Genomic DNA, 21,960 nt, shown 5'->3' with positions numbered 1-21,960 from the left:
TATTTCCAAGGTACATATTAAAACCTATTATAATGAATTTTTTAAATGTTATGAGCCAAAATATGCAATTTATTCATCTTTACTCAGGCTATTTTAATGAGTTAAGGCCTTGCTGCTGCTTCCTATACAGGTAAAGGGCTTCAGAATTGTGAGGGTTCTGAACAGATTAAAAAACGATGACTGTAATGACCTGGGACACCAAGGCTTCGAACACCAACTCCGTTTATTCGGCACCTGCCTGTAAATGTGTCGTGTTGTTGGGCTTCACAGAGCACACTGAATAACCAAGCTGCTAAGTAATTACTTTTGGAAATAACTTACCATCCATAAAATCCTGTTTATCTTTAACAGTACCACACACAGAAAAACACAACGCAATACAATTTGTTGATACTTTAAAAATATTTGCACTACTTATTTATCACATACGATCCTTGTCTACAGCCATACCACTCTGAACGCGCCCGATCTTGTCTATCACATACGATCCTTGAGTCTTTCAGCTTCTCTGTCTAGTGTGGCTTGGTCAAACAAATGACTTTTTCAAAATGGCATATGCCAAAATATGGAATTTTGCTCTAGCTGAATTATTGAAGTAAGGAACAAATTTTAGCATCCATTGGCTTGATTTGTGGGCATATCAGTCAGGACCTTCACAGGTAGCAGGAGGCACACCCAGCCATGAGTTCTGAAGAATGTGACACAGAGGAGTTTATAGAAGCCAACAAGGGGTGCTGAGGACCAGAGTTGTGGAAAGCCTTTACCACCTTAGTCTGAAATGGTGAGGGGAGCAAACAGTGTTAACAGAGCCACTGCAAGCAGACATAGAGGGGACCTGGGAGCAGATGTGACCAGTGGCAGATGCATGGCACCTAGGCAGGAAGGAAGCTTGGGGAAAATACCCTAGCCTCTCTCTCCTGCATGTCTTCAGTCCTGATCACCAAAGAGAACCCAAGTCAGAGAGCCAGGCCGCCTGAGGGATGTGGTTCATAGGGGCAAAACCCTCCCCCCAACTCCCTAGTCCTGAGCTCAGTAAGGTAGAAAATGGATCTGGATACCTAATGGAGATTAAATTAGCAGGATAGAATTCTGGTGTTCTCTTTGAGGAAATCGGCGCTGGTAAATACATGTGGCAGAGCAGTGCACAACAGAATCATTTCTATTATTTTCTTTTACTTTTTTAGAATCATGTATTTTTTAAATAGGTCTGTACTTGCATTGCTTGTTTTGAGATACCTATTTAAGATCTTTTTATATTATTTGAGTAGCAGGAACACATAGAGGGTCTCATATAGGCAATCATTTCAGCACAGCTAACAGGCAGCATCCACTTCTTTTACAACTGAGATGGCAATCGGGTGAAAGTATAAGAACTCAGGAAGAACAAAAACTAAAACATATCCACTTCACCTAGCATATTTATTTACCGTTCCCTCTCTTTTAAATTTCAGTTTGTGAGTCTTCTTTCTTGAAAAGTATCTCATTATTCCTGAAGGGATAGAAGGGTCATTCTGTTAATTTTTGGGAAACTGCACTGTCCTCTACACAAGGCACCCATTGACTGGTACAGTGAGAGTCACACAGCCGTGCAGTCCAATTTTCTGAGTCATCGTCTCATGCTGGACTTAGTATTACATTCATTTTTTAATTCAAGTCAGCCTTCTCTTTGAAGCTGTATGCCTTTGGTTTTAATTTGCTACAGATTTCACTTTGAAGGAGATGAAGTACTTTGATACATACTTATTGATTAGAGTGGTGAAATTCCTTTGTGATAGGAAGAAGCATAAACTATTACTCAGAGAAGGTAACTAACATTTATTGGACACCTATTATGTGCCATAATCTTTTTATCTTTCTCTTTGTTCTTTATGCTTCATTTTATTTCACAAAGAAGCCTGCGATAACTTTTGTTAACAGGCTTAACAGGTAACAATCCTTACAATAGCTCTATGTTGTAGGTGCTATTAATTTTACTTTACAGATGGGGAAAAGAGATCCAGAGACCTTCAGTAACTTTGTAAAACTACAAAATGAACCAAATGTTTAAGTTAAAGCCTTCCTAGGAAATATTGGTGATCTGCTAATGTTAAACTCAGCACCATGACAACAGCAAAATACACCTTGCACTACATATCACACATAGTGGGCGCTTTCAGGTTACACCTGTCAAGTGGGATGACCTTCTGTTACAGCAGAGCCACTCCAGGAATTTTGGATCTGCCAGACTGGCAGGCCCTGGATGATCCTCAAAGTCTGAATCCAGGAAATAAAGGCCTCAGCTCTTTGCCAGTTTTATTTTTTAGTATGTTTGTTTTTATTGCTTTCAGAGAGAGGTAGGGAAAGAGAGACAGAAACATCAATTGATGACAGTCATTGATCAGCTGCCTCCTGCATGCCCCCTACTGGGGATCGAGCTCACAACCCAGGCATGTGCCCTGACCAGGAATTGAACTGTGACCTCCTGCTTCATAAGCCGATGCTCAACCACTGAGCCACGCCTACTGGGCTCTTTGCCAGGTTTTGCCATACCCCTATATTCAGTGGTATTATGGATAGAGAGCCTAAAGACATGCTCCAGGTCAGAAACATGTTGGGGAAGCATTTAAGGATTATTTTTCCAGAATCATGTCCCTTGAAAGAGTTAATCTGAAATTTCAAAGGCATTTATCATCTGTAAAATATAGCACAGCACTTCAGCTCTCCTATGCTATATGATTACCCCATCAATTTAATAGCAGCTTTTCAGGGAGAAAACCCTATCACATTAAATATATGAATCAATTTCACATCCTGATTTCAGAAATGTTGAAATGTTCAGAGAAAAGTACATGTTAGAAATGAGGAAATAAGGAGTTGTTTGTGACATAATTTTCTTGAAGTAAACTTTTTCCCTCTTGTAGTCAGCTGTATCCAGATAATATTCTGAAAAGGCAAAGGGTGGGAAGTGCCTGCTGATTTTTGATGACCTGTTTAAAAGGTGATTCTAGTAAATGGGTCATGCCAGGAGCTGCGGCTGTCCCTGGATGATTTGCGGACCTGGATTAAAATGATGACTCTGCCACGGCGTCTCTGGCTTCATCAATGCAGTGGGCAGACGAAGGCCTGTCTTGTGAGGCTGGTGGAGGTTTAGAAGAGCTAATGTGTGTGGAGTACCTGGCCTGGCAAGTGTTCAGGACTGTAGGTGTGTTTTCTACAATTGATATGACCTATTGTTCTCAGCCACCCTTGCCTGGGAGTTAAATAGTATACTAAAAATAAATAATATTACATCCCTGACTTGTCTCTCTGCCTAATCTCAGGAATTTCAGAATCCTTTCCAGATTTTCTCTCTATTGGCCAGCTTTCTCCTGGAATAGGGAGGGTATGTCGCTGGCATAGTATTCTTTAGTTACCCAGCGGCACCTGCGACCTTCCTCTCTGCTGCTCTGCTCCTGTTGCTGGGGGAGGCCAGAGACTTCTTGGGGACCCTTTCCTGGCCCTACTGAAACCCCAGCATCAGTGCTGCCAACCTCATGTCCCTCACGCATCCCCAGAAAGTGCTTTTATTTATTTATTTTTAATCGTCATCCGAGGATATGTTTTTATTGCTTTGAGAGAGGGAGAAACATCGATGTGAGAGAGAAATATTGATCGGTTACCTCCCATACACACCCTAACCAGGGATGGAACCCGAAACGCAGATATGTGCCCTGATGGGAATCGAACCTGCAACCTTTTGATGAGCCACCCAGCCAGGGCCCTGGAAAGTGTTTTTAGTTTGTACTTAGACTTTCCTGACAACTCCTGTAATTCCATGAGGTTAAAATATCTAAAGTGAAAACCACCATTTAGTTTGTACTTCTCGCTCAGCCACAAACTATTTGTGTAGAATCAATACGCCTCTTAGCTATCTGGGACTCAGTTTCTTCCCTCCTAAAATGAGGGCTGGAAGAGCTCATTCCTTTGGTCCTTTCTAGCACTAATATTCTCTGTGTTGAAACCTTTTGGGATGCTGCAAAAAACACCACGTTGCATTAGTCGTATTTAGAAAACATTAACTTTAGAATATACTTAAATATACACTGTTTGGCATTTTAAAAGTAAGCATCTGTTTAATGTTGGGAGAAATTAAATTGTAGGCTCCAGATGTGATTCTGTTCTCTGTGGAAATATATATTTAAATCACAGATCTCTAACCAGCCTTGAGGCAGCTGCTGGATTTCTGTCCCCTGCCCTGCTTTCCTTTACCTGTTTTCAACTCTGTGGGATGAAGAGTTTGTAAAGCTGTTCCAGCAATCCTGGCTTCTCTGTCTCTTCTGCATTTAGCACTTTTTGTAGCGTGGTTTTATATTACAGCCTTCACTGCATTTCTTTTGATGTGTGAGCAACATTTAGTAACTAGGGAGTCCCACTACCTTCGGGATTTGATCGGAGAGCCAACCCTTTGGACTTGAAATGGCTGAGGGGCTCTCTACAAAGGCATCATAAAAGAAAATTTTCTAGTTCGATGTAAGACTCATTCCAAGTAGTGATTTTTTTCTTTTCCTTTTCTGTCTTTCATGTGAAAGCCATAGGTGAATCCATAACATCTCAGTCTTTTGAAAAGTTACGTGTTTGTGTTTTGAAGACCTGAGTGACATTTGATCATTTGATGAATGTCACAGAGCTAAATCACGGCGTGTGTGTGTGTGTGTGTGTGTGTGTGTGTGTGTGTGTGTGTGTATGAGTAGGGGAGTGAGGGTGCCATTCACTTTTTCTGTTAGCAGTGAACATATCTGGTTCTCACGTATTTTAGAGATTCAGAGTTTGTAAAGTTTTTGGGTGTGTTTTTTTTGCATTTCTATATCCCACTTCCAACTCTTACATGACCTCACTTATTTACATCAGCAGAAAGTACTGAAGATCATAACCTATGTATTCCTTCATTCTTCTCAGGAGTCGGGAGCCTCTTAAAATTAAATCAGAGAGAATGTACTTATAACTGAACTCTTGGGAGAACTTTATATTAGACACTATAGGGGTAAACCCCCCAAAACTAAAGAGCTCCCGAAATAAGATATCAAAGACCAAATGTACGAAAACTAGATTCTACATAGAGAATAATAATAGTGAGTTTTATTTTTTATAATAATAATTGCTGCCATTCATTATGCACTAGTTACATTCCAGACTCCATCTGCTATATATCAATATAAATAAAATAAAATTTTTGTCCAGGTGATTGTGTCACACCAAAAAAGGTAGATGGATTTTCCCAACTTTAGAGAGATCTGATTACAAATATTGACTAATTAGCTTCCACTCAGTTCACTCTCAGGCCAATGTCAGATGTGGGCCTCACCCTCCAGATGAGCTGAGAGTAAGGCACAACCAGAGGCTCGGGGGCCTGCTGATGTGGAGGGACAGACAGGCCATGAGGCGCAGAGGCTCGGGGGCCTGCTGATGTGGAGGGACAGGTCATGAGGCTCAGAGGCTCGGGGGCCTGCTGATGTGGAGGGACAGACAGGCCATGAGGCGCAGAGGCTCGGGGGCCTGCTGATGTGGAGGGACAGGCCATGACAACAAGCATGTGCTGAAAACACATATAGTGCTTATAACAAGGAGCCCCAGAATGAAAATCATGGGGCCTGGTGCTCCAAGTGAATTTCATTTATTTTAAGTTGAGTTGTTTCTCACATGGCCAATTGTATGTGATGTGCGCTGAAAGGAGAGGGATCAGGATGTTTTTAAAAATAGGTAATAAATTGAGCAATATTGGAAAAGCTAGGCAACATTTTGTGTTTGTTTGTCTGTACATATGTGTGCATGAGTGTGTATCTATACATATGTGGATATGGATGTGTACCTATACATGTATGTGTCTATACATGTGTATATGGTGTGTCTATATGTGTGTATGAGTGTGTTCTATATTTATGTGTCTACACATATATGAGTCCATACAAGTATATATAAGTATATTTGCACACATATGTGTGTCTGTACATGAGTATATATCTATGTATACCTATGCATATGTATCTATTCATGCATGGATGTTTGTTTCTGTACATATGTGTATATTTGTACATTGTGTATATGTGTGTATGCATCTTAGCCTTTAAGAACTTGAGCAATGGAATGGGGGAAAGCTGGGTTCAAGACTCTTCCACCATAATTGTGTGACTTTGAGGAAATTTCTTAACCTCTTTTTCTTTCAGTCACTTAATCTTTAAATTGGAAATAATAATAATTCACGCCTCAGAGCGTGTAGTGAGGGGCATATAAAAACTGTTGATGCTCTGCTTTCTAAGCAACTAAAAGTGTCAGTTGTGATGATCATCACCTTTATCATCATCACTGATCATCACATCCTGAGGAAACTAAAACTGTGAGAGTGGGACATTCCCCTTTAGTGATGCGGTAGGTCCAGGATTCTAGCCTAGGTCAGTCCATGTGTTGACCGGTGGTATCTATTAGACTGGTAATATCTTTCATGCCTTTCTACACTATCTGGAAAAAATAAGTTGATCTGTTCTGGTTATGACCCTTACACAAGGTTACACCATCATCATGGGTGAATGGGAGTAACTTGAGCTGTTTTTGTATGTCTCTGGTTGAGAACAGAAGAGTGGCCCTGGTGAGAGTATGAGCTTCAGAGACTGACGGACCTGATCAGGGCCCAGTTTCAGTTTATTTGTTGGGGTTTTTTCTTACTTCTTTGCATGTTTTTAGCACCTCACATATACAAAACTATTAATAATCTTTGGCTAAGGATACACTCTCATCAATGTTATCTTTTTATTTACTTATTCAGTTATTAGTTAGAGATTTTAAATAATGCTATATGTACCTATGAGATCACCTCTCAAACAAAAGCTAGCATTTTGGCAGTAAACCTAATCTAACCATTGGACATTCCCTCATTTCATCCAGCCTCCACCAGCAAGGACCTCATCTTGTGCCTCCTGCTTGTTATTCCTCTACATTTCTTTATATGCAAACTTACAGCATTCCTAAGTATTCTGAAAAAGAAACTTTCCATTTAAATTGTTTTTAACTTTCTAAAAATGGCACAGTGTTGCATATAATCCTTTGAGACTACCCTTTTACTGGGAAGATTCATCTGTATTGTGTATGTTGTACTACATTTATTTTGTTAATATTCTCAAGTGTAGAACATACTGTAGTTTATTTACACACTCTCTTGTTGATGGCCATTGCATGTTTTCAGGGTTTTACTATGATAGGGAGAGCTGTTTTGGCATTGCTGAACATAACTCTTCACACATATGTGCACGAATATCCCTTGGGCAGAAATAGTATTGCTGGCTCATAGGACGTGTGAATGTTCATCTTTAGGAAATGGTACCAAATTGTTTTCCACAGTTGGTTGCCCCCATTTTCACTCTCATTAGAATGTGTATCCACAGTCTTTCAACACTTGGAATTGTTAGACTTTTTCATTTTTGCTCATTGAATGGGCGTACAATGATTATCACTTTGGGGTTTTAATTTACATTTCTCTGACTACTAATGATGCTGAACACCTCTTTTCATTTGTATTGGCATTATGTTTGTTCTGCCATGAAATGTATATTCACATCTCTTGATAACTTTTCTGTTGAGTTATTTGTGATTTTCTTACTGGTTTCTAGGAGATGCTGGGCAACTTACTTGATCATTTTGAGATGATTTCTGCATCTGTAAAAAAGGGGATGGTAATACATTGTTCATAGGGTTGATTTTAGGATTAAATTAATATTTACATATGATGTTGTAAATACTGGCATTTAGCATAATAGACGATCGGAAAATGTTAGTTCTTACTCCCTGCTGGAACTTCCTTTTGTTGGACTGGCTTTGTTAGAATTTACCCCGTTTGCTTCATGGAGACTCTCTGCTTATTGGTGTAGCCAGTGTGGTCCTACGAATGTTGGGCTTTAGGGAATAAAGCAAGTTAAATGAACTCGGGCTCCCTTGGAGGAAACATAGGAAAGGAAAGTGGAAGGGAAGAGCTTGAATGGAATCCTTGGCAAAATGAAGGGGGAAAATTCAGTATAATTATTACATTGCTCTCAATACCCTTTCTGAAGAAATTTGAAGTGTGTATAAATATGGCAATAGGGAAAACTAGGGATTTAAAGAAATAGCCATATACATGATTGAACTGAAAATTCAATACCCATGACGCTTTAGGCTTTCTGTTTGCCTGCTGCTGGGAGCTACTTCCACAGCACTTTTGAGAGTTTTGCACAGTCATGCAGAGCAGCTACCCTGGGAACCAGGAAAAATATGAGGAGAAGAAGCTGAAGGACACTGTAAAGTGCTGTGCAGTCATTACTTCGTGTTCCTGGTTTGTTTCTGAGTGTTGAACTCAAGAAGAATATCTGGATGTGATAGCAGAACGATTGCGTTTGCCGCCGGGATCTTTCTGTTTCATTGAGCATATTCCTGGAGGGATGGAAGCCGGCACGCCACTGCCTTCAGTCTGAGCTGCTGCACTGCAGCATGCCATCGCTCATCTGTCTCTACCTGTGCTCAAAGTCCCTCTTAGGATTGGGAGGTAAAATTTTTGTATTCCTAACATTAATGTATACTTAGGAGAAGTGACCGTGTTTAGTGATTATAACTGAATTTGATACATATTCAAGCAAGTGCTCCTGTAAGTTCAACCAGGGAAATGTGGAAATTATTCTTAAGTGCGTGATGCCTCTTAAAATGTTTGCTCGCTCAGGCTATGCTAGTTGTTCTCTGGTTTTTCTCCGGTTTAAAAGCTCTGCTTTTCAGTTTTTATGTGGAAAATCTGGAATTGAGAACAGATGGAGTTTAGCTTCAATGTCATCTCACCTTTCCCTTTGTCCTTCCCAGTACATGCCAGTCTGGCCAAACTGTCAGAAAGTCTTTGCTCTAAAGGCACATGCATAGACTTTGGAAACAGCTTTTAGTTGTGATGGCAATTTCAATTTAAGAAGTGGTTAAGAGAAAAGTTTGAATGCTCTCCAAAGACAAAAATGTCATGTACTTATGCTTAGGCTTTGCAGTTCACAAATTGTAATTCGTTTTCCTTTGTGCCAAGAATTACACAGAAGAATAGTGAAATATAATTTAAATTTATTTTGTAAGTCATTGTAAAAGCAACTTCATTAAAACATGGATAAACCTAAACCTCAAAGGGATGGAGTTGCCCATAAACCAAGCCTAGGAACCTATTTTAGGCTGGAGAGTCTTATGGATGGCTCCCTCAGTGGCTTTTGTAGGCCTTTAATTGATGGATGGAAAAATGAATTTCAATAATAATTGGTATTACAAGTGACTAATTAGCAAGGTACATATACAGACGCAGCTGTAAACTCAGGTTTTTCTGTGGGTTCTTCTTGGAACCTTTTGATCTTGTTATGTTTTTAACAAAGGGGATTATTCATGTTTCAGAAATGGTTGTTTCCTGTCTGTGTATGTCACCTGCCTCATCCTGAGGGAGAAGGGGCTCTGGATGAACAGAAATCCAAACTCCTTCCTGCCAAATACTGGGTTGCTCATTTCTCTTAATTCTTTTCTTTTATGACAGTAACTTTCAAAAACAATACTATTATCAGGAGATTATTGTGTCATATTTTGAGTATTATTCCTATCTTTGTAGCATATTATATTTTCCTTTAACTATCTAATTCTGAAACACTTCTCACAATTTTTTTTCCAGTGAATCCAGGAATTTTTGTAGAACTATACAAAAATGACTTTTCATAATGGAAGTTACAGAGAAAATAGGCCTCCCTTAGCAGAGTTGTTTTGCTTTACAATGAACTTTGATAGAATATACCTATTAGTTGCAAATCAGTAAAAAATTATCTATACAGAAAACCAAAATCTTGAACCTGGATATTATTTGTACCTGTAGTTTTATTCACATTTTATATGAAAGGATATAAAGACCTAGAGAGGTTGTGCATTACTCAGAACTAAGTGGGAAATAGCAGAACAGAGGGAACAAAGAACAGAAATCAGGTCCCTTCATCTAGGCTGAGAACTTCCCCTATAAATTGCCATTCCCTCTGCACCAGTGGTGGTCTAACAAGCAGTGGGCACACATCGAATCCAGTAGAAACACCTGGAGAGGTCATGGTAAGGGCTGGTTATGAAGGAGAAGGGAGGCTAGAAAGGATGTAACAGGCCACGGGAGTTGTGTCAGGGGTCCCAAATTCAGGAGAACTCACAGGATTCAGCGTAAAGTTGTACTCAGGGCTAAGATTTATTACAGCAAAATGATATAAAGCAAAATCAGCAAAGGGTAAAGGCACATGGGGCAAAGTCTTGCTAGGAGAACTCACAGGATTCAGCGTAAAGTTGTACTCAGGGCTAAGATTTATTACAGCAAAATGATATGAAGCAAAATCAGCAAAGGGTAAAGGCACATGGGGCAAAGTCTTGGGGAAACTAGCCACAAGCTTCCAAGGGTCTTCTCCTAGTACAATCACACAGGATGTGCTTAATTCCTCCAGCAACCAACTGTGACAACACATGTAACACACTGTCTACCTGGCAAGCTCATTAGAGACTCAATGCCCAGGAATTTTATCGGGGGCTGGTCACACAAACATCATCTGCCTGGTATCAAAATTCCAGATTCCCAGAAGGAAAGCGGGTGTTCAGCATGAACCACATTGTTGGCATAACAGTTTGGGCACAGTGAGCCACCCTTATCAGTTGGGGAACAGTGGGAACTCTCCTGAAATCTAAGTTTCCAAGAGCCACCCTTGCCTAAGGGTCGTGCCTCAGGCCTGCTATGGTGACTCTCTCTCTTCAGCATAAGACCTGTTGTAGGTTGTTGAATGATTACAGTGATGTTGAAAACTATGGTTTAAAAGATTTCAGCAGGGTGGAGCAGAGTGGAGTGGTTGAGTTGATGAGAGACTGGAGCCAGGAGACTTGAGAAAAAATCAGCCCAAATCTGAGGTATCGGTGTGCGAATGAAAAAAGAAGCGGCAGATATAACAGACAGTCAGCAGGAAGAATAACAGGTTAGAGGTAAGTAATGAAGAGAATAGAAGATATTTTCAGGTCTGGGAGATGAAATGCAAGGCAGCTCTTGGTTTTTGGTTTTGGTTTTGTCAGAAGAGGATTACTCATGAAGAGCAGCTGGGTGGGAAGGGCAAACATTCTAAATTCTGGATAGATTGACTCTGAGATGACAGAGGAGTCATACTAGTATTTTTTTTTTAACCATAAGTGAAATGCATTCAACATATTGGTAGATTACATTTTAAAAAACCTATTCTAATATGAAGTTCATGTTGGTGGTACATTCTTATGTCATGCTTAGAGAATTAGAGGAAATCACATAAAGAGTAAGTGGTGAAAGGAAATTTTGACTGTATTCACTGTGAAGGACAACCTGTTAACAGACATAGTTTTCACATGAAAATATTACTATCATGAAAAAGCATATATAGTAGGCAATTTTTTCAAATGACCTGAATGAGCTTCGTATTCTACTTACCGCTTACTGAAATTAGGTAATTCTTTGCCTGAGTTGTCTAATGTCTTGATTTTTAAGAAGCCCAAGTAGCTATTTTTATTGTCAGTATTATATGAATAGTAATTATACGAATTCCCTAGAGGTTTGTTTCCTACATGGGAGGAGGGTCCTGATGGGTGTAGATCTAGGAAAGGAACATAGGAAATGGCTGGGGTAATGTGAAAGAAATATTGAGGTGCCTACTAGTCTTTGCACCAAACCAATGAAACAATATGTGTATACAGGCTTCTGAACAATCTGACATAAAATTTCTTTCTCACTGATTTTGTATACGATATGGGCACATTTCAGCTACTTAGGCGTATCCATGCCATATCTCTAGCCTCAGTGGCTTCTGAAAATCCATAGTTCTGTTTCCTCCCTGTAGTTATTAAATTAAATATTCAAATCCTATTTATTGGAGATATATAACTGCTTTTGAAACATTTTACTTAGCCAAAGTAACTTCTATATTCTTCGTGTGCTTTTTTGTTTTGGGTTTTTTTTAATGAAGGTTCTCTCTTACTTGTGGTGGTGGAAAAATATAGTAACAGGTTTGGTATAGTTTTTAGAATTGCATCTGTGTGGGGGGCAAATGGTGATATAGTAATTGTACAGTAAATATGAACTAAACTACTTCACCAATATGTATCATGGAGATGACATTCTTATGTTATACAAATTGGATGTGTCAGTATTTTAAATGTCACCTTTGGATTTAATGCAAGAATTTCCCGACTGGCATTTTCTTGACTTTCCTTATAAGTGACCCTGTAGCCACAGAAATTTACTTTCAATTCCTTGCTGCCAAAGAGTGAGATTTCTATCCTTCCCTCTTCTATGCCCTCCCAACTCCCAATAATTCCTGTTACCCTGAACTCTCACCATCTCTGGATGTCAGGACACACAGCAGCAATAAGTTGGGGGATGGCATGGGGTGCCCTTCATTCCACTTGCATTCATAAAATGCACTAGTTCTATTCCTGGTCAGAGCACATAACCAGGTTTTTGATTTGGTCCCAGTCTGGGTGCACACAATTGATCTATATTTCTTTCTCACACTGATGTTTCTCTATCTCTCTCTCCTTCTCCTTTCCTCTCTCTATAAAATCGATAAAAACATATTTTTAAAAAAACAATATACAAAAAGGAAAAAGTAAAGCCAGGGCAAGATGAGTGTGATGGATGCATACCTTAATGCCCATGCAGCTGATGAGGTAGGTTGCAGGTTTGGCTCTGGGATTCCTAGCAGTGAAAATGAAGAGGGAAACAAGGTCGGTGACAGACTTGAAATATCTGTAAGATAAAGACCAAGTTTCTCTGACACTAAACCTAAAAGGACTTTCTTCCTTGGATGCTCTTAAAGGGTAATGTGAAGGACAATATCTTCACCTGCACCCTGTAACAGAAGTAGTGAGACTCGTATGGTTATTGATGATACTCACGTCAATATGTGCTCATTTCCATGCTGCACAGTTCTGAGTAAAAGCAGTTCTAAAAGGGCCAGTGAGCCTGGCCAGCGTGGCTCAGCAGTTGAGCATCGACCTAGGATCCAGGAGATTGAGGTTCGATTCCCAGTCAGGGCACATGCCCGGGTTGTGGGCTCGATCTCCAGTTGGGGGTGTACAGGAGGCAGTCAGTCAGTGACTCTCTCATCATTGATGTTTCTCTCTCTCTCTCCCTCTCCTTTCCTCTCTCTGAAGTCAGTAAAAATATTTTAAATAAATAAGAGGCCCAATGATTCCAAATACACAGTTCTATCCAAAAGTAAAATTCAGGAAATTTAGGGGAATAGGCAGTCCCCATATTCTTCAGGCAACTATATTCATGAATATACCTGTCCTAACTGGGTGTTTCATAAGAATTATTTAGCATAGAGTCTTGATTTATAATCTCTGACTAAAACTGGGAGTTCAGTGTTTGGGAGCTAATCCAAGAAGGATAGAGTTCATTTTCTCTAATGAAATTTAAAGACACAACTGTGAATGGATGACCACAGTGGCTTTACTCAGAGATGAAATGAGGGAGACCCCACAAGCAGGGATAAATATTTTCCTCCAAAAATAATTCTGGATCCACTTCAAACTAAGATGGAATGTGATTCTAACTCAGGTGGCCTTACCTTTAAACCTTTAATTTGGAAAACTTAAAAATTTGGGCTAGGAGTCATGGAACCACCACATTGCCTAGAAATGAAATGGCATTAAAGCACTTTGTGTTATGCCCACTGAAAAAGAAGTCTTAAAATGCATCATGCTGAAATGCAATTAACTATCTGCAAGTTACGAATCCTTAGGGGCCTAGCATTTGGTACAGGATAGGCTGAAAAAAATAAACTCCAAAGGAGATGCTAAAATTTTGATAACATTCCTTCTCATTTCAGAACAGAGACGAGCAGACCTATAGAACATTTTGCATTTCTGTCTCTATAGAATACTTTTTTAATAAGCAGGCCCATGTATTTGAAAATGGAATTTTATTCAACATTAACCAATAGTTCAAAGAGAGGACATTTGGAGCCAGTGTGCCTTTCTGATGACTCTCGGAATGCTTTCAAATGTGTTCACAACCACTTTTCACATAGTATATGACTTCAGAATGCCAGTTTTTCACTTTACCCTTTAAAGTGTGCTAGCAAAATAGAGAAGTCCATCTCAAAGCAATGTACATAATTAAAATTCTCCATGTGAACTGAGCTTATATTCAGAAAGGAAAAAAGTTTCTAAAAACTTGGCATTTGAGAAGAAAAAATACAGACTATTCCATAATACAATGAAACCTATTTTATTTCAAGGAGTACAAAGTTAGATGGAAAATGCTGATAAGGCTCGCTTTCCGTAATGACTTTAGTCTGCTCCTTAACCTCTGACATCTCTTGCCAGATCTCTGTTGCTAGGCAACAGCAGAGAACTAAAACCTGTGTGAGTGAAAACAGCTCCCCACATAAGAATGGCTTGTATTCTAGAAGCTGGTGAGCCACTTATTTAGAATTTTAAATACATATTTTCATGTGAAAAATATGATAAATGGTAGTTCAGTACCCAAGCCAGCCACTGAAAGCCTATTTCACTCAAAGCTCCTTGACGTATAGAAAAGTAGCACCTTTCCTATCCAGATTGAATAATTTGATGATTCTCTTCTCTAGAATGCCAAATTTAGGAAATGAGAAAACACCACCGCAAAAATAAACGTTACAAAGCCCTCGTATTTAGAACATGGTCTTCTTAGTCACAGGAACAGTCCGATGAAGCCACAGCCCATCTAACATCTCTCTATCTGATTTGAAGGGTGAGAAAGGATGATATAAGGAGGCACACAAACAAGATTAAGAAGTGGTCACTGACGACCTGAAGGTAGAGGAAGATACGGAAAACCCTGGACCAGTTAAAGCACAGCCATCTATTGCCTTTTACAATAGGGTAGTTAGCCCCACCCACAATAGGATAGTTATGCCTCCTTATAAAAACGATAACTATCCCATAACCAACAAAATCATGCTCCTTTAAAAGACCCATTAGTGTGCATTTTAGAAAGCCTGAATCATAAATGGTGAACATATAGAAGAAAATGCCACTGCCTACAAGTGTTTAAGGGGTATGTCTTTGGCTCTAAGCAAAGCTCATCTAGTTAGAGTAACGAAACCCTGAGAGCCCTGCATAACTGAACTTGACTATAAAAATACCACAATGTAACTATACCTATGATTTGTAGGATGTTGCCATGAGGAAATATATTATGAATTCCAATGAGAGACACCAGATAAACACTGACCATTCTGAGACATTGAAAGCTACAGAAAGCTGTCGGTTTTTGGAAAGCTTACAGAGAAGAGGGATGCATGTTTTCACCTTTATGTAAGGGGAATACACATCTCTCGGTCAGTCATCCGGGTGTTAGGAGCCATGTAGGAAAATGCACTTGCCCCTGCGGAGGCAGAGAATGGGCTTCTCTTCATCCCTGCCTCTCCTCCCTCAGGTGGGCTGCTCGATCACAAGGGAGGCATCACTGATTTGAGGACTATTTTATATATTACACCTCAAAAACATTTTAATCTAATTGTGCACGAACCCTGCTGACTCTTAATTGCTGTTTTGGTCATTTACACAGCAGTGACAGTAATTCTGAATTAAAAGGTGACTGATTGATATTAAGCATTGGCTTAACTTCATACAGTAAGTAGGTCCCAAAACTTGCTAAAAATTGTTAGAGGCAAGGGACCACCATCTAACTAAAAACGTTCTGTTTAGCAAATCAGAGCCTGCTGTTGTTTCATTTCATTATTTCTTCCTTTACATTGTCTCTATATCTATAGGACTAACTTTGAGTATTCCTATTCCAGGTTACTAAAAATTGTTCTAAAATGCTAGGCAATCCTGTTGAAATGAAACATTGCCCAATCAAATCTACAGATTATAATCAAGATGCATTTTGTAAAACGGTCTTTATGGAAATGTTCCTTAGGAGGTTCTGTAACAAGCACTAAATTTGATCTTTAAACAGTTCCTCAAGTTTCAATGATTGAAAGTCTTGGTTTTCCTTTCTTAATTTTTCAGCTTGACTTTCTTATAGAATTCTTTAAATTTAAAGCATGTTAGGGCTATCCAGGGCTCTGTGCAGCATCTGATAAGAAGTGGTTCACACACAACAACATATTTTATAACAGTTACTTAATTTGGAAATTCAGGGATCTGAAAATATGAACTCTTTAAGAGCAAAATATGCAACATGCTTCCTCCATTAGAGAGTCTGTGAATGTTTTGAATATATACTTTGAGGAAGATACTTTGGGGAAAGTTACTGCACCTTCCTTAGTCTCTCCTCCTGTTGACAAATACTCAGTAAACCCACAGATGTTTTGCATTTAAATCAGGGCTTAAGTATACCCTGGGGGGCCCCTTAGCAAAAGTGGTTCTACCTCTGGGAAATCTAGATACAAATTTCACACTTAATGTTTCAAAAACCTTCTTCAATATGCCAACAAAGCCTTTTCTTTCTCTCATACTTGACTCTTTTTAAAGCCATCTAGAAGAATTGGTAGAAACCATACAGTGGAGAGAGAAGGGAAGCCCTTAGGTATTGAGGATCATTGGTCTTCACACATTTTTGCTTGTGTACCACCTGAAAAACCTTTGAAAAACTACATATTCCATGCACATTTTTAAGTTCACATCTAAAATCTTTATCTTACATTTAAATGGTAATACAGCATGTAATTTTAGATATCATACATATGTTACACTTTTTATAATCTAACAAGTCCATTACTCTTTTATATGTATCTTAAATATTATAGCAATTTGCTGTCTGTCATCCTCTATTTCACAAATACAGGAACAAACTTCCCTGTTACAGATATTTTGCATCGTTTCTTTTTCTCAAACTTGTATTCTCATTCCACTTCTCCACAGAATATTACCCTAATGTAATAATTTTATGCTTGAAAGTATTTCATTGATTACCTATCATAATTCTCTGCCACAAAATGGGTATAGAAATTGAAATTTGAGCTTCATTTTTTATTTTATGTAACTATAACATTCTAATATTTTAAAATAATTGCTGCATTAACTGATCATTATAATTATTAGCAGTAGACACTTCGATCTAAACAACACAGCTGTTACAAACTATGATAAATATTAAACATAAAAGGAAAATGTTATTGGAACTCAATCTTTTAATAAGATGGGCAGAGCATCTTTTACATTTTTCATGTATCTTTGGGTAAGTATTATGTAGCTAAAATGACACATGGGTCAGTAACATTTTCCCTCCCTCCTCTCTCTCTCTCCACTTCTTATAAAAGCACAAACAAAATGGTTGAAATACAAAAGTAGATGTAAATAGAAGGATTACCATGTTACAGCAAATATCCCCCAAGTCTTTAAACTAATCTATTCTCTACTTCATTTGTTCTTCAATTTGGCAGAAAAGAAAACATTAGAACTTACCTACAGCGAAGAGTTTGTTAATTAGTCACTGAAGTAATTCCAATCATTGAAAAAATTTACTTTGTCAGTCTTTTAGATAGTCCCTTTTTGGCCCCTCGAGGTTTACTATCCTGGGACAGTGCACTGTGTAGATTAAACATGGGGGCTGGTTTGCCTTTGTATTGTCTAGTGGGAGGAAGGGGTTTTGAAATAAGGAGCTAAGGAAGGAGAACCTCCGATGACAGTCACTTTTTCAGGCAGATCAGTTTTAGGATCTCAAAGTTGAGAATCTTAAAACTGGAAAAACTGAGTTCCTTAAAACTAGACAAGTGCCAGCATACTCCTTTGAAAAAATTTGTGTGCCACCAGAGGTATCCATGCTCCAGTTTGAAGACCATTATGGTAGATAATAAATATTTTGCTATGTAGTTGTGTGTTTAAGGAAAATTTTCTGATCATGAATTTAGTTGCTCTACAGATATTAGCATTATTTAGAAAACAACAACAACCCTATTAGGTAGTTATGATGAATTCTAGGTAGAGATCTCCCACTGGACAAGTAACATGCCTACTGTTGACCCTTGAACAATGCAGGGGTTAAGGGTGCTGACCCCCCCCCCCCACACACACAGTCTAAAATCTATGTATAACTTTCAACTCCCCTAAAACTTAATTACTAATAGGCTACTATTGCCTCGAAGCCTTACTGATAACAGTCGATTAACACATATTTTGTAAGTTATATATGACATATATATAGTATTCTTACAAAAAGTAAGCTAGAGAAAAGAAAATGTTATTAAGAAAAGCCATAAATTTATTCTGAAAGTTGTTTTCCAAATTGTCACAAATTTCCAAAAGATTTTGCAATATATTTATTGAAAAACACTCCACATATAAGTGGACCTGTATAGTTCAAACCCAGATTGTTCAAGGGTCAACCGTGTTTCCCCCTCCAAAGCAAAGACCAACTCTCTTTTATCTTTGTTCTTGCTACCCTAATGTTGTTAGTACTAAGTCACACAGTCAGTGCTCAATAAACACCTGAACAAAACTAATGGAAAGGACAGGGAAGTGTCAAGGGGCTTTTATTGGACCTGAAGCAGTGGTGTGTAGACTAGAGCTTTGTTGTCTTCTGTGGCTGACGTGTGAGGATGAGATATCGTTAGGGGCTTCATGGAGGGAAAAGATTTGTGCTGGTGGCCAGTCACAGACAGGCTTGCTGCTCATTAGCATTGTTGTCAATATCGTGTCCATCGTCACCATCCCCATGGGTAACATTGATTGAGTTCCTACAATATACTAGGCATGTTACTCTCTGTGTGTGAGTTATTACATGTAATCATCATTTCTAGCTCTATGAGATAGGTACCCTGCCTCACCCCCTATTTATTGATGAAGAAACTGAGCCTTTGTGAGATTAAGTGACTTGCCCAAGGTTACACAGCTCGGTTGAGTGAGAAATGGAGCCAAGGCATATGTCTAATTTTTCTTTTATCTAAACTAGTTATAATCCTTATTTTCATTGTTTAACTTTTGTTCATCTGTCAAGACACAACTCAGTCTAGATACAGAGGAGCTAAGCAAATTTTTTATGTAATTCATTTAACTTTTTATCCTGAAATAATTTTAGACTTAACAGAGGAGTTGTAAATGTAATAGAGAGTTCCCATATATCCATAATGTTAACAATTTACATAAAGATAATACAATGATCAAAATTAAGATATAGGCATTGGTACAATACTGTTCACTAAACTACAGACTTCATCCAGATTTTGCAACTTTTTCACTAATGTCCTTTTTATGTTCCAGAATCCAGGCCAGGATCCCACACTGCACATTAGCTGACTTACTGGGATCTCTTTAGTCATCTCTAAGTTAGTTTCCTCTAATCTTGACACTTTTAAAGAGTAACTTATGGAGTTATTTTGTCTCATGTTTCCTCATGATTAGATTAAGGTGATGCATTTTGGGAAAGAATCTGCGTAGGTGATGTGGCCTCTCAGTGCATCATGTCAGGGAGCCCTTGACTGATGATGCTAACTTTCATCACTTGGTTAAGGTGGCTCTGTTGGGTTCTCTACTGTAGGGTTAACATGTATCACTTTATAATTAAGAAATATTTGGGGAGAGGTACTTAGAAACTTAAACTTTCACCCACTAATGTTAGCATCATCAGTGGATCATGCCGGCAGCAATTACTCCTGTGGTTTTCTAATAGTGATTTTTCTATTTCCTTCATTCATCCTATAATTATTTGTTGGAATTTTTCTGTAAGGGAAAGTTGTTCTTTCTCCTCTTATTTATTTATTTATTTACTTATTTAGTCATTTATTTATAGCACTAAGGACTCATGAATATTTATTCTTGGGGTTATAATCCAATACTATTCTTATTTATTTTTTTGCTCAAATTATTTCAGCCTTGGCCATTAGGAACTCATTCAAATTGGTTCCTGTGTTTTTCTTTTTCTTTTTCTTTTTCTTTTTAATTTGTTTTTAATTTATTGATTTTAGAGAAGAAAGGAGAGAGAGAAAGAGACAGAGAAACATGGATTTGTTGTTTCACGTATCCATGCATTCAGTGGTCGATACTTGTATGTGCCCTGACCAGGGATTGAACCAGAAACCTTGGCATGTGGGGATGATGCTCTAATAAGCAGAGCTACCCAGCCAGGGTTCCTGTGCTTTTTCTATATGCCACTTTCTTTTTTCCCCTGTTATAAAGCAATTTTGTTAAATTGATCTGGACATAATATAGGTCAAATAATATTTTCTGAAGACAACAATTATGAACTTTAAAGCCTGACATAAAATTAGTAGCTTCAAAAGTGTTAGTCATATTCCCAGCAACAGCTTGATAAAATAGCTCAGCCACTTCCTTTTTTTAAGTAATTCCTTTATGGCACCACAAGATGCTGCAGGTTCAGCAAATGAAGCAAATTTTTTAAAATTAAACTAATTAAACTATTAGGTATAAAAACTATGTATTATACTTAAAAATTAAAGTTTCTTATTGGACATCTCATTTAGTCCATCACTAACCTCTTAGAAGCATGGCACTTCTTAGGAAAAATTTGCCTTGGATAGCCATAAGAAAATCACAGAAGATAATAAGTTCTTTGTTTTTCTTTTCCCCCAATATAAAGTCTCAGAAATTACTATGTAAAGTATGGAATGTAACATTCAAGTCACATAACAACGCCTGCCATTGCCATTTAATTCCCTTTCAATAAATGTGCAAATGTTCCTCTTCCTGATCAATGTACCTGAACAAATGTAGATTTTTCAGAATGGTGTAGTGGGCATCCTGCAGTGTTCTCTAGAACTTTTAGGATCTGCGGGCTTAATTCCTCTATTTAGATGAACTTATACTTTCCCCAAGACTTTGACTTTGTTCGGTAACCAGTTGTCTCTTCCTGTAGTGCATTAAATTTGAAAAAGTTAAAATTAAAAAGTTACTCTTATCAGGTATATTGTGCTGCCAAAATTGTTTAGTCTTTCTGCATGTTTCTATGAAGGACTGTTTTCTTGAAAACTAATTTTAAGGTAGGAATGAGAGTCTTCACTCTGAAAGTCACTGAATTCAGATTAGTGTGAATTGTGGCTGTTCTCCATCCATCACTCATCAGGCTGTTGCTATGCCATTAATCAAGGAAACCCATCTAATTTTAGGTTTAGCTTTAATCAGCTCTTATGCTATTTCCATTTTTATATCACCCTTTTATTTAAAAAAAAACACTTTAGATTACTTTCAGCATTTTTGTAACTCAGGGTTGCAGAAAAATCTCATCCAGCACACAGACTTGAAGGGAAAGGAATATATTGGGGAAAGTCATTGGAACTGTATGTATTTTTGCATTTAGATGATATCATTGTGTTAGAGCCACAGAGCAAAATAAGATGAAAAGAAAAATCACCATGTTGGTAGTGAAAGAGCACCAGGTGTTAGACCAGTGGGGTCAGACCGGATCTTGATTCAGCAACCTCAGTACTTGAGTTCTGGCTAAGAAAGAATTCAGAGTCAAGACTCAAACTATATGAGAAAGTTTTTTTAGAAAGTCACAGAGGTATAAAAAGTGAGCCTTAGAGGAAAAGGCTTAGGAAACAAGTTACAGAGGCAAAAGAATGGCCCTTGGAGCTTAGGAGAAAGAGAGAGGCAAGGACAACACACCCGGGGTTAGCAGGTGGAGAAAGACAGGGTGCATGCTTGAGAGAGACTGGCACTGGGTCCTCCAGCTTGAGGGTATTTACCTGGAGGTTTCAGGGGAGGATCCCAATAGAATATTCATCAGCTTTCCAGGTGTGTCCTTTAAGGGTTGTGGTCTCCACTGATTGGTTGGTGCCAGGGCAGGGGGTCATTAGTCAATGCAGCTGGTCCCGAGGTCAGCCATAGTATTTGCTTGTCTGATTTTGCTGCTTTCCTGGGCCTGGAGCTGAAACACAACTGAGGCCTAGGTGAATTTGATGTGGGTCAGAACCTCATTGTCCTGGGGGCTTAATGCTTAAGGGCTATTCTCTGACCCCCTTGTCTGTTCATCTTCTAAGGGGATCT

At 38.5% G+C, this 21,960-nt stretch overlaps 1 protein-coding gene and 1 long non-coding RNA gene across 12 annotated transcripts in view; one reads left to right on the top strand and one right to left on the bottom strand.

The window, feature by feature from the left end:
- Positions 1-21,960, top strand: part of EPB41L3 (erythrocyte membrane protein band 4.1 like 3) — a 210,059-nt gene that overhangs the window by 40,838 nt on the left and 147,261 nt on the right. The gene's annotated exons all lie outside the window — the stretch shown is intronic.
- LOC308563003 lies at positions 7,577-21,742 on the bottom strand. Its single transcript, XR_013999725.1, has 3 exons — positions 21,660-21,742; positions 12,667-12,718; positions 7,577-7,662 (listed from the first exon to the last, which is right to left on the bottom strand). It is a non-coding gene; the product is annotated as an uncharacterized lncRNA (long non-coding RNA).

This window comes from Miniopterus schreibersii, assembly GCF_964146895.1.
Source record: "Miniopterus schreibersii genome assembly, chromosome: 10".
Lineage (NCBI taxonomy): Eukaryota > Metazoa > Chordata > Mammalia > Chiroptera > Miniopteridae > Miniopterus > Miniopterus schreibersii.
Note: the sequence above shows the minus strand (reverse complement) of the source record. Positions and strands in the feature narration are given on the sequence as shown.